Raw genomic sequence first — 12,707 nt, 5'->3', positions numbered from 1 at the left:
TGTGTGCCTTTTGTCTGAAACACTATGTAAAATTATTTAGCTATTTCCAAAAAATGACGTTACGAACCTCAAAACTAGTAACTAACACTGCAAGTGAAATTGGTTAGCTGCAATTGGTAAAAAGCGAAGGAAGTCAAAATTTCAGTTCTTTTTTCGAAAAAAGAAATACGTCCATTCAAAAAAGCCGGCTATTTTGCAACTGTACTTAATATGCACATGCAGTGGATGCGTCAATTGTTTCTTTCAAAATATATCGAGATCTGCGATGATATTTTTGTAATCTCACTTCCATATTTGCGAATGATCTTCTCAGTTCATCTACCTGAATATCATAACAATGCCTCATGATAAACAGGACCGACCACATATATTTCTCGCCTAGGACAAAGTTCAAGGAAGGTCCAGATGGTGGGATAAGGAAGAGTCGGGAACTGGCATAAGACAAATTTATGGGGTGGACTAAAAAGGTTAACTGCAGGTTCAAGTTATTGAACCGAGGTGTAAACACATTAAGCAACTCGTGCCAAGCTTTAGAAATTCAGATCTCTCGTAGCACCTTAAGAATTCCACCTCCCCACTTTACATCTTTCCTTATCTTTCTACACCTGATTCGGTACAGATGCAATGCATAGATACTGTTAGCTTGCGGCTTCAAGATTTTCACAAATTGTGAAATGTTATATATAGTAGTATTTTTCAATAAAAAAAAACGTTTGAGGGTACTCTCACAGTGACTCGAATTAATATGGCAAATACAGTTAATAGACCCTAAGTTAGGGGGGCAAATCCAAGCACATCATTGCAGTGAATTCAGTTTACGTTTAGTTGACTTACATGACGTGTGTGATAATGTACTGGTCTAATTTCCAGTGTCGTACATAATATCTAACAGTTAAAGATAGAAAGAAATATATTGTGAGAAACTTTGCTGATGCATCGTACAAACGTATAATAAATAAGAACTTGTTGCTCTTTCATTACTTGAAAAATGTTGAAAGGAGTAATCTCTTGAGGATTAGATGTCGCGACAAAACTATGATTTTTTTCTATTTCTTCTCAAATCAAACGAGGCAGAAAATCGAGTGAAGCCCTCTTTCTTCGCACGCATTCCATGCCGACACATATTCCCTCCAGCAGCGAATCTCATTTCCAGCGAGTTTTGTCGCTGAAAATATTACAACAAAGTATCCAGATTTTCAGAACTGTTTTCAGATCATTTTTTTCACCATTGAAAGTGGGATTTGGGTAAAGAAAGTAAAAGAAGGGAAAAAATCGTGTGACTCTTTTGGTTGTCTCTTCAAACTTCCATAAAACATTTCTTCTGTAAGATTGCATCTCTGAAACTCAATCCGCATTGTGAAAGACCTTTTTTCCTACCTTTTCTTACTTCTCTCCCCCCCCCCTCCTCCACTCTCGCCCCTTCTCGACTATTCACCGAAAAGTATCACATGCAAAAGCGCTTGAATGTGAGGGAATTCTTATATGGAGCATCTCGAAAGCTTTCAGTCAGTCAAACTTTTGAGTGCCAGTACTATAAATGTTTATAGGAATTTGTGTTCAATTATTTAGTTTTTAATCTGAAATTGTATTTCTTCTGTGCGTTATAGTTGTCAAGTTACACAGAATATGGACATTCGACAATATTTGTAATAGGGTTTATGCCAAAAATAACTTATATTCACATATCTGATATGGAACTTCTCTGCTCTTTTTTCAGATATTAATCACAAATAATAATTTCATCTATCATAATTTAATATTCAAATAAAATAAGACGTATAATATCTTATTACAAATAATAATATGGACAAATAAACATGACACTTTTATTTAAACATTTAATATTGTCAGAACCTCTTTCTTATACCTATAATATAATAACATTCAAATTACATCAAGAATTCAAAACATTCCTGGGTATATTTAACCACCAGAACTTACACGTTCTATGAGATATCTTGAAGGGATGCATGAACTTTAATGACACGTGCTTATAATCTCATGTCCAGTTTAAGATCAAGATTTGAGAGTGGAAAATAACACATGATTTGTCCATGATTTATCAAGGCTCTTCATTGTAATTATTACCTTAATTAATACATTATTGTGTATTTGTGTGTGTCTTGTGTAGTAGTTATGCTGTCTAATGGGTTTGTGTTCGTCTTGTGTAGTAATTGTGCTGTCTAATGTGTTTGTGTTTGTCTTGTGTAGTAGTTCCTCCATTCATATTGGGGGTTAGACGTAGAGCTGACAACTCTACACTGTAAAACGACATGTCAAGAAACAGCAATATAAGGCCATGGCTGTTCCCAAGGTAAAATATTCCGGAGGTAAAATAGTCCCCCGTTCGGATCTCCGGGTCGGGACTACTTTGGAAGGTCCCTGGACTAAGGATAAGATCTACATTAGGAATAAGGATATTAAATTAGGCACCTGGAATGTTCTGAGCCTTTACCGGCCTGGGGCATTTCAGTGTACAGTTAATGAGATAGTTAAGTATAAATTAGATGTAGTAGCTGTCCAGGAAGTTAAGTGGCCAGGAGAAGGGAATTGTAAAACTAAAAATTATACTTTTTTCTATGGTGGTACTGAAAATCATAATTTTGGAACAGGCTTTTTCATAAATAATAGAATTATCTCGGCTCTTAAAACAGTAGAATTTATTAATGATAGGATATCATATGCAGTTTTACAGGGTAGGTGGTGTAAAATTGTTTTAATAAACATACATGCACCTACGGAAGATAAAGATGATAATAATAAAGATGATTTTTATACAGAGTTAGAACAGGTCTTTGATAAATTTTCTCAGTATGATATGAAAATTCTGTTAGGTGACTGTAATGCACAAATTGGCAAAGAAGAGACATTTAAACCCACGATTGGTAAAGAAAGTCTTCATGAATTAAGTAATCATAATGGTATAAGATTGATTACTTTTGCAACCTCAAAGAATTTAATTGTGAAAAGTACCACTTTTAAACATAAAGATATCCATAAATATACCTGGTCTTCTCCAGATGGTAAAACTCATAATCAGATAGATCATATTCTCATTGATAAGAGAAGGCATACTAGTATAATTGACGTTCGTACACATAGAGGTGCTGACTGTGCCAGTGACCATTATTTAGTAATTGCTAAATTAAGAGAAAGACTCTCAGTGATAAACCATAAGCAACAAAATCTAAAAGTTATAAAATTTGATACAGGAAAGTTTACTGATGAAAGAATTAAGAAAGATTACCAAATTAAACTGTCAAATAGATTTGATGTTTTGCAGGATTTAAATGATGATAAAAATATAAATGAAACAGACGTAAATAAGAATTGGGTGCACATACGTAATGCAATAGAATCAGCAGCTAAAGATAGTATAGGATACCATAAACCAAGAAAAAGTAAGCCATGGTTTTTTAATGAATGTCATAATCGAATAGCAATAAGAAATCAGGCTAGACTTAGGTGGTCAAATAACTCTGATGATAAAATTTCTAAGAAATTATAATAGAATAAAGCGAGAAGTTAACCGCACGTTTAGAAATAAAAAAAGAGATTACTTGAAAAGCAAAATTAACGAAATTGAAACAAACAGTAAAAATAGAAATATCAGAGATTTATATAAAGGTGTTGGTTTGGTTTGAGTTGCCGTTTTAAGTCCACTTTATGCACAGTAAGGCTAATCGGGACTGGACCTACAGTTTAAAGTGGAATCCGAACCACTTGTGCCTCCACCGGGTATCGAACCCGGGACCCCTTGATTGCAAGGCAATGACGCTACCACTGCGCCATGGGGGAGGCCACTATATAAAGGTGTAAATGAGTTTAGAAAGGGGTGACAACCTAAAGTAAACTTGATAAAAGATAAAGACGGTGATTTTCTAGCTGACCCAAGCTATATTCTAAATAGATGGAAGAACTACTTTAATGACCTTTTAAATGTCCATGTAGGGCATAAATCAGAAGTAAATGAAGTACACACAGCAGAACTTTTAGTTCAAGAACCTAACTTGACTGAAGTTAAAGATGCTATTAAAAGGCTAAAGAATAACAAAGCACCTGGCATTGATATAATACCAGCTGAGTTAATTAAATATGGTGGAAATTCGTTAATATGTCAAATTCATAAATTAATTTGTTTAATATGGAATAAAGAAGAAATCCCTCAACAGTGGAAAGAATCCATAATTGTTCCTGTGTTTAAAAAAGGTGATAAAATGAACTGCAATAATTACCGTGGAATTTCTCTACTCTCAACAACATACAAAATATTGTCTAACATTTTTTAACAAGACTAACCCCATATTCTAATGAAATTATAGGTGATTATCAATGTGGATTTAAACGTAACAGATCAACTACAGATCAAAGTTTTCACATTAGACAGACACTTGAAAAAAGTGGGAATATAATCAAAATGTCCATCAGATATTCATTGATTTCAAAAAAGCATATGATTCGGTCAAAAGAGATAAATTATATAATATATTAGTAGAGTTTGGAATACCTAAGAAGCTTGTTAGCATGATAAAAATATGCATCAGTGAAACAGAAAGTAAAATTCGTGTGGGTATTAATATGTCTGACAAATTTACAATTCATGATGGGTTAAAACAAGGAGATGCATTATCTCCATTGCTCTTTAATTTTGCCTTAGAATATTTTGTTAGGAAGGTAAAAGAAACTAAAGAAGGACTAAAATTAAATGGTGTGACTCAGTTGTTAGCATATGCAGATGATGTAGACTTACTGGTGGATGATGTGAATACAATTAAGAATAATGCTAAAATATTTTTCAAAACTGCTAAAGAGATAGGTTTGGAAGTTAACGAAAAGAAAAATAATCAAAGTGTTAGGTAATAATCAAAATCTAATTATTCATAACTCGTTTGAACCAGTTTCCAAATTCAAATACTTAAGAGTAATATTAACAAATGAAAATTATATTAAAGAGGAAATAAAAAGTAGGCTTAATTCAGGAAATGCATGTTACTTCTCTCTTCATAAACTTTTGTCTTCTCGTTTAATATCTAAGAAACTAAAAGTTAAAATATACAAAACCGTAATTTAGCCTGTAGTATTATATTGATGTGAAACTTGGTCCCTTACATTCAAAGAGGAACATAAATTGAGAGTATTTGAAAATAAGATCCTTAGGAAAATCTTTGGACCTAAAAGCGATGAGGAGACAGGTGAGTGGAGAAGGTTACATAATTTAGAACTACATAATTTGTATTCATGTCCAGATATTATTAGAATAATTAAATCAAGAAGACTTAGGTGGGCAGGCCATGTGGCATTAATGGGAGAGGAAAGAGGAGTTTACAGGATTCTTGTTGGGAAACCTGATGGTAAGAGACCTGTAGGAAAGCCAAGACGAAGATGGAGGGACAACGTTGAGATAGACCTAAGGGAAATCGGTAGGGATGGAAAAGAGTATATAGATCTTGCTCAAGATAGGGAAAGATGGAAGGCCTGTGTTGCTGCAGCCATGAACCTTCGGGTTTAAGAAGGCTAGAGAGTTAGTTAGTTAGTTAGTATTTTGTATTCCAGGGATGGTGATCTAAAGTCGGCTCCGGGGCTCACCATCCTCAAATCAATGGGTACCTGGGGGTAACGACCTCCAAAATGTCCAAGATCGAGAATTTGTGGGGACCTACCCCCACATCCCCTAAATGTGCACGGAGAGCATTACCTTTACCTTACCTTTATTGAACCGGAATTATCATATTATCATAGAACGGCGTAGTGGTTAGCGTTATGCGCTGCGAATCTATGGGTTTGTATTCTGGCTAATATTTATGTCATGTGTTTCATCACTTTATCATTTATTTATTCATTATACATTACCAGTCTCACGGTAAATCTTCAAACATGATAAATCTTCAAACAGCGTTAAATAAAAAAAAACGCAACGTAAAACTAATTCACTGAACGTTCTTCTGGAATATCAAGAAATAGCTAGTTTTGACTTTGTTTTTAAGTCCACTTTATGCACAAAACGCCCAATCGGTACTGCACCTACAGTAAAGTGGGATCCGAACCACTATGTGCCTCCACCGGGTATCGAACATTTCTGGCAATATTACGTATGTTTTTACTCGAGCTAGTATATTTTTCAGAGAATTTCCATGAAAATGTGATAGTAAAAAGCTTTCTATGAATTTTATTTTATGTATTGTTAATATGGAATAATTATTAGTCATATTTAAATTATTATTATCCAAAGAAAATACACTATTGCAGATACTTTTATGGTGGAATCCGAGCTCCGGAACGCGTTTTATGCATCGTTTCGAAGTGGGATATGAATATAGGGGAGAGTTGCCGAAATTGGACCAGTTGGTACTATTTTTGCTTCTGCATCAAAAACAAGACACAGAAAAGAACGAAATTGTAGGTATGAGAAGCACAAACTATTAGCTTTCACTACATATATGTATTTCAACAAAAAATGCAGGAACCAATATAATAGGGTACATAAACAAAAGTAGTGACATCGATCCATTATAGGAAACAGGTTTCCTAACTTGGACCACAGGTTGCCTAGGTTGGACCGCTCACCTAAGGCATTGATTCTTCAGGAAAACATTAAGAAAAATGTTCAAAACTACTACAATGTAGTGTGGAGCACCGAAACTAGACATTCACAATAGAAAAGTTGATACATAATAGACAAACAAGTTGGGACGAAATAGGTCAATCAGCAAAACAACAATGTGCCACTTCCTTGCCTTGATGATTATCATTGGCGGTATGTAGACACCTGCAGCACTTACTGCACACACCATTGTGGTATTTACTCCACGTTCGCCGCTTGTAACAGCACCTACCTGTGATTTTCCTTTCTTTGCTACAATTTTTTGTGGACGTTTCTGGACTGTGGTGAAACCTGACTCATCCACGTTGAATATTCGGTCAGCTGTAAAACCAAATTGTTCAATACATCGTTCCAAAAGATCAAAATAGTGTTCTACATTCTCTGTGTTGAGTCCTTTTGCTCTTGCTAATGAGGGAGGTAGCCTCTGGTTGGCGAACAGATAGTTGCGGATTTATTCTTATAAATGCGTAGAACCACTTTTTCCCAGCCATCTTCGTCTCGTGATGAAACGTATTAGCAATTCCATACTTTTGTGACAGATCATAGGCCAATTTCCGGACATCTTTAATGGTCAACCCATAAAAACACTCTTCTAATTGGACAATATGATCGGCAAGAATTTTCTCCATTTCAGGATTGAACGTAGCCTGTCTCCCCAAAACCTTAACTCCATTTGCATAATTGTTTTTCGCAATAGAATGCCATAGTCCCCATTATTGTATGCTGCTATACCCATTTTCAATTCTATCTCTGTCCGCAGCCCATACTTTCCCCTTCGAGCCATTCTGAATCTGCAACAAACAAACACAACTATGAAACGGAAAAACTTTACAACACGTTCTTCGTTCGTTGTGAATCACCAAGCCTGATACGACGTACTACGTGGCATCAGACAAATGTGACAGGACATGGTTGCCTACAATGGACGAGTCCAATTCCGGCAACTCATTGTGGTCCAACCACGGCAACTCGCAGTTGGCACATGACGCACGTGTTTGTAGACGTACATTCACATGCAATAGACCATCCCGTACATCATATTCACGTTCAAACATTGCACTTACAGCTAGTAAACTTGAAAACATTAGTACTTACCCGATACTCATGCACAATCGATCGCAATACCTCGACAAATGATGTCCCACCTGCACATCATTCGAGAACCCAGCTCCACTGGCCACACTAGTTCTGCAACCGGTCGGGAACTTTCCACCCGACATGCGTGGCAGCACCGTTGCGAATTTGTTTTTTCTTTCGCTACCTCCATTTCCTCAGAAACTGGGTGGTCCAATCTAAGAACCGGTTCATTATTGGCAACTCTCCCATACTATATGTCTCTGAAAATGTTCACAGTGACGCTGTGTGTGTGTGTGTGTGTGTGTATAAATAATAATTTCGAAACTGTGACGCTTATTTTTTTTCGAATTCGCAGAAATGTTGCAAAATAATTAGTTTCAAGATGGTTGGCAAAAAAATCTTTATCGCGATCGAACGTTTGCTGATATATGGCATCTCTTTCTATAAACATTTTTGAGAGATTTAGGAATGAAAATTTCAGGCCTTTTAGGGCATCACACAAGTTTAAAAATTTCCCTAACATACTTTGTAATATAGTGCTTAATTTAGCGTGGATGGGGATGGGAGTAAAAAATATACAAACTGCCAATATTGTGACCACAATAACTGAATAGAAGTTTAAAGTTGTAACTCATAGAGAAACTAGATCGTCCGATGGTTGACCAATTTCACTAAATATAATACGAAATCACAAAGCTTCAAGGTTACGTGCTTTAAACCTATAACTACAAAACTGTGGAAAATACACCTGGCTGGGTTGATATGGGGGCAGAGATATTTTATTTAATAGGCTACCTCCTCAATATTTTCTACCTCTGGCTTGTTTTATCGTGTAAGAGCTTGGAGATAATATTGTTCATTATATATATATATATATATATATATATAATTCAAAGGGATCCCGGGTTCGAATCTCGGCCTGGGCATGGGTGTTTGAGAGTGTCCATTCATCAATTTCATCATGTCATCATCAAATATCCCCATCTTCGCAAATTAGCCAAAAGTGGCATAAAAGCGAAGTAAATAGAGCATTAAATCAATATTATATTTCAAGTAGCGCCACTGATTTGCTGTTCCAAGAGATTACAATACATAACATTGTAGTTTATGCAATTTGATTCCATGATACAATATAAGGCAAAATAATATTCTATGTGTTTTGATCGTTTGATGTGAGTTTTCGTTCAACATTTCTGCTGTCGATTTAACCATTCAGTGTAAGGCTTACATCGCAAAATAATACGTCCGCAGACGTTGCGGATTTCCTGGGGAAATGAGTGTAATAAAACCTTGGTCTCACTCGGTTGAATACACGAAAGCCATAACAGTCGCTATAGTCAGAGGGTAGAGATCTGAGTGATCTGCGGTTTACACTTTACATGGCGCTTCGGGTCCATGAAACCTCACCGGATCAATGGGTTTGCGGTTTGTTCTACTCGCTATGCGTGGTGCAGGTTGGGGAGAGATTGAGACAAGCAAGTTAATGGAGTACTACCATGTGTGTATAATGCACAAGGAAAGGCCTCTCTGTTTCTAATTAGAGTACTGGGCAGACTGAACACAACCTATGTAATCATTTCACAACGTGGAATCCCTATTCGTTGCATTATTATACGTTCAGAGCTTCCAGAGTGAGAGGGTAATCGCAACTATTGCAGTGTGTTTTAGTTGAGCTGGAAAGACAGAGCCGGCCCCCGTGGCGGAGTGGTTGTTAGCACATCGCGCTACGACTCCAGGGGTCCCGTGTTCGAATCCCGGCCTGGGCATGGATGTTTGTGAGTGTGGGATTCCTGTCTTCGCAAATTAGCCAAAAGTGGCATAAAAAGCAAAGTAAAATGAAGCAAATCAATCAAGCAAAAAACAGTTCCACAGAGAACTGACAATAACGACCGGCCCTTATTTTACATTTGCGTCAAAAATGAAATCGTGATGTGTTCAACGGCAAGAAGACACTAATTGTGACTTTCACATGGATCACAAGAACAAAAAGTATTTAAAAAAAACAACAACTACTTTTTGAATTTTTGTTATTTTACGTTCCTTTTCTGCCGAGTTTAGTTAATCGTAACGATGAGGATGAGTGATGATATAATGAAATTAATGAAGGGATACCCACAAAGATTGAAAGTCGAGCCCTTAACGTGGTCGGGCTCCGAAAAGGCTAGTACATTTTCAGAACTAAAATATTGTCCACACGCAGTAGCGTAACTAACACGCTCTGCGCCCCCCCCCCCCCAGCAACCTTCAGTTGTGCTCCATTACTCGTTTAAAAAGAAAGCTTTCTTTTCTCAAATATTAATTCACGCCTACATTTATATTATGTATATAAAAATATGAAAATACATACATGTAATTTCAATCAATTTAAAAACGGGTACGAAACGTTGATGTTCGATTTCGCTCATGTTCGACATGTTTCTTCTTTTGATTTCAATTGACACTACATTCCGAAAAATAAATTTTCTGTAGCTGTAGTGCAGATACATCTTCATGTTTCTCCCAGAAATTAGTAGCGGATTCCACTAACTGTCTGTCGGTGTGTTCCGTTAGGGTGCTGGTGCTTTCTTTTTGTTTCATACTCTGAAATTTATTCATTACTTGATTTAGTAGAATATCTAAAGCACGGTAGAAACTCTTTACTTTAAAACAATCCAATAGGTCGAAGAAGCCATCTTCTGTCAGTTCGTGGAAAAAGTTTCTTACTTTTCATTTCCGTTTGGTTACATTTCTTTAGCTTCATTTTCTAACACCCCAAAATTATTCCGAAGCTCATTAAGACCACGTACCGACTATTATAGAAGGCTCCGCACCTCATCAAGGAATATGCTGGGATTTTGCAAAGTTTTGGAAACAACATTTATATGTTCAAAGATTTACTTTGGAATATAAGCATTTAGACGAAGAGGAATTTCTTTCGTAATGCAGATGCTTCGGCTATTTCTGCATTTTTCTTAGACGTTACGATGCTTTTGACAAGCAGTTTAAAATTATATAGGAATTGACTTGAATTACCAATTAACATTTTCTGTTTGCAGTTTTAGGGGTATAAAATTATAATATTTTTGGTTGAAAATATGTTTTAACGCTGAAAGGAAAACTTTTGTGAACTATTGGTCTTCCTTAATTTATCACTCTTACTGCGTCCCTGTAGCTCGTGCGCCTCCCTCCCGCGCCGCGGGGGTTGCAGTGGTGTTATTTACGCTCCTGTTCACATGTAAATTTCAAAAGGGTGTGTGTGTGTTTGTGTGTGTGTGTGTGTACATAAGATTTTGATTTTTATTTAGCATCGATTTTCTGCCACTTTTAGCTGACCGCGACAATGTGGATGAGTGATATCATGAAATTGATGAAGGGACACTTAAGAACACCCAATACGCGCACACACACGATTAGCCAAAAGTAGCAGCGCTAAGTAACTAATATATATGATTAGAGCTGAGCCGATACAACTTTGAACCGATACCGATATCCTTACCGATTCCCACCGATACTGATACCGATATTTGAAAATTGCAATAATTAAAATTTGTTCAAAATATAGATCAATATTAATGTGTAAATATTCTTCTCCAGTTATATACATCAAAATACCAAGAAATTTGCTTTAGAATATTCAATAAGTACATCAGCATATTAAAATAAATGGTACAAAATATGGTGGAAAATTAGTGCAAAATAAAAATTAAGTTTGGGTTTTGCCTAATTTCAAGAATAATTAGACTCCGCGAAAGTGTCTCGCGGAATTTTCTGAGCCCCGTCAAAGAACAATAAGCCGGAAAAGTATTGGCTGGTATCGATACATCGGTATCAGCCCTATACACGATACTCTAAGAATACCGACAGTAAGAATTCATTGAAGGAAATGACTACGATCAAGATGAACAGAAGATGATAGGAATTCATTTCCTTACAATTGAAAGGGTCTTCTAAGTGTGAATCAAACAAAGCATTGAGAACATTCAGTGACTAAAATTTAAAGAAAGTTTATGCTAAGATATATCACTTTGTTCTCTGCATTGAAATTTCTGCTTATATATTTCTGCCATACGCACACATATAAATTTCAGCGTGTATTAAGCTAGAACACATTTATTGATATAAAACTTCATATGATTCTAGCTGTACGAAAGTGATGCAAAGTGATTCAGGTCATTGACTCATGTGCTCTAGATATTTAGACAGTAAACTAAATCGTTTCTTGATTATGTCAAGTGTGATTTCTTTTTCTCGATAAGTGTTGAATGGAAAAATCTTGCCTATGCTGCATTTTGCGGATGCGAAGGATGTGAATTTGAGAATTGATCAGAGAAGGAAAATTGATCGAATGAGAAATTCAAAACAAAATATTCTGTAAATAATTTTCACAAATTTTTCCCTATAAATTTCAATAAAGATGTGTTTTCTGTTTTAAGTCTTTAAAATGCTACTTAGGATAAATTTATATTCATAAAAAATAGTATTTTAAGGGTCCATTCTTTCTAAAATTAAAATAAAGTATTCTAACAAACGTTTCTTAACCTTACAATATAGAACATACTATTTTTTGATTCGGAAATTGTCATCACTTTCAACTCGCAATTATTCTTGTAAAATGTTATAAAAAGTGAGTTCTTCAAAAAATAACTTTTTTATTATTTTGAAATTGCTTTATTGATTTATCAAGAAAGTTTACACGATTTTGCCGCATTTCTGTGAAAATTGAACATTGATAGGTGCCACCGTTGCCAAGATATATCAAATCAAAGAATATTCGATATATGGGAAGCTAACGATTGGCTCCTTGACTGAATATTATGTATATGTATCAATTTGTCATTTAACCATCGGACTATAATGCCGAAGGTTTCTTTAAGTTATAAATTGCTATACGCTTATGAACGGTGTTTCTAATCTAATCAAGCACTCAAAATAAATAAATAAATAAATGTAAGAATCCCTTAAAGTGTCTATACAAGTAACACAGAAAATCATTCTTCGTGCAGAGGGTTTTATTTTAAAGACAACGTCGTTGGTTTCATGTAGATTAAGC

General features: G+C 35.6%; 1 non-coding gene across 1 annotated transcript; it reads right to left on the bottom strand.

The window, feature by feature from the left end:
* Positions 1-3,726: 3,726 nt before the first annotated feature.
* TRNAA-UGC (transfer RNA alanine (anticodon UGC)) lies at positions 3,727-3,801 on the bottom strand. Its single transcript has one exon. It is a non-coding gene; the product is annotated as a tRNA-Ala (tRNA).
* Between the last annotated feature and the right edge of the window lie 8,906 nt (positions 3,802-12,707).

Source organism: Lepisma saccharinum, chromosome 2 (assembly GCF_977018435.1).
Source record: "Lepisma saccharinum chromosome 2, izLepSacc3.1, whole genome shotgun sequence".
Taxonomy (NCBI): Eukaryota; Metazoa; Arthropoda; class Insecta; order Zygentoma; family Lepismatidae; genus Lepisma; species Lepisma saccharinum.
Note: the sequence above shows the minus strand (reverse complement) of the source record. Positions and strands in the feature narration are given on the sequence as shown.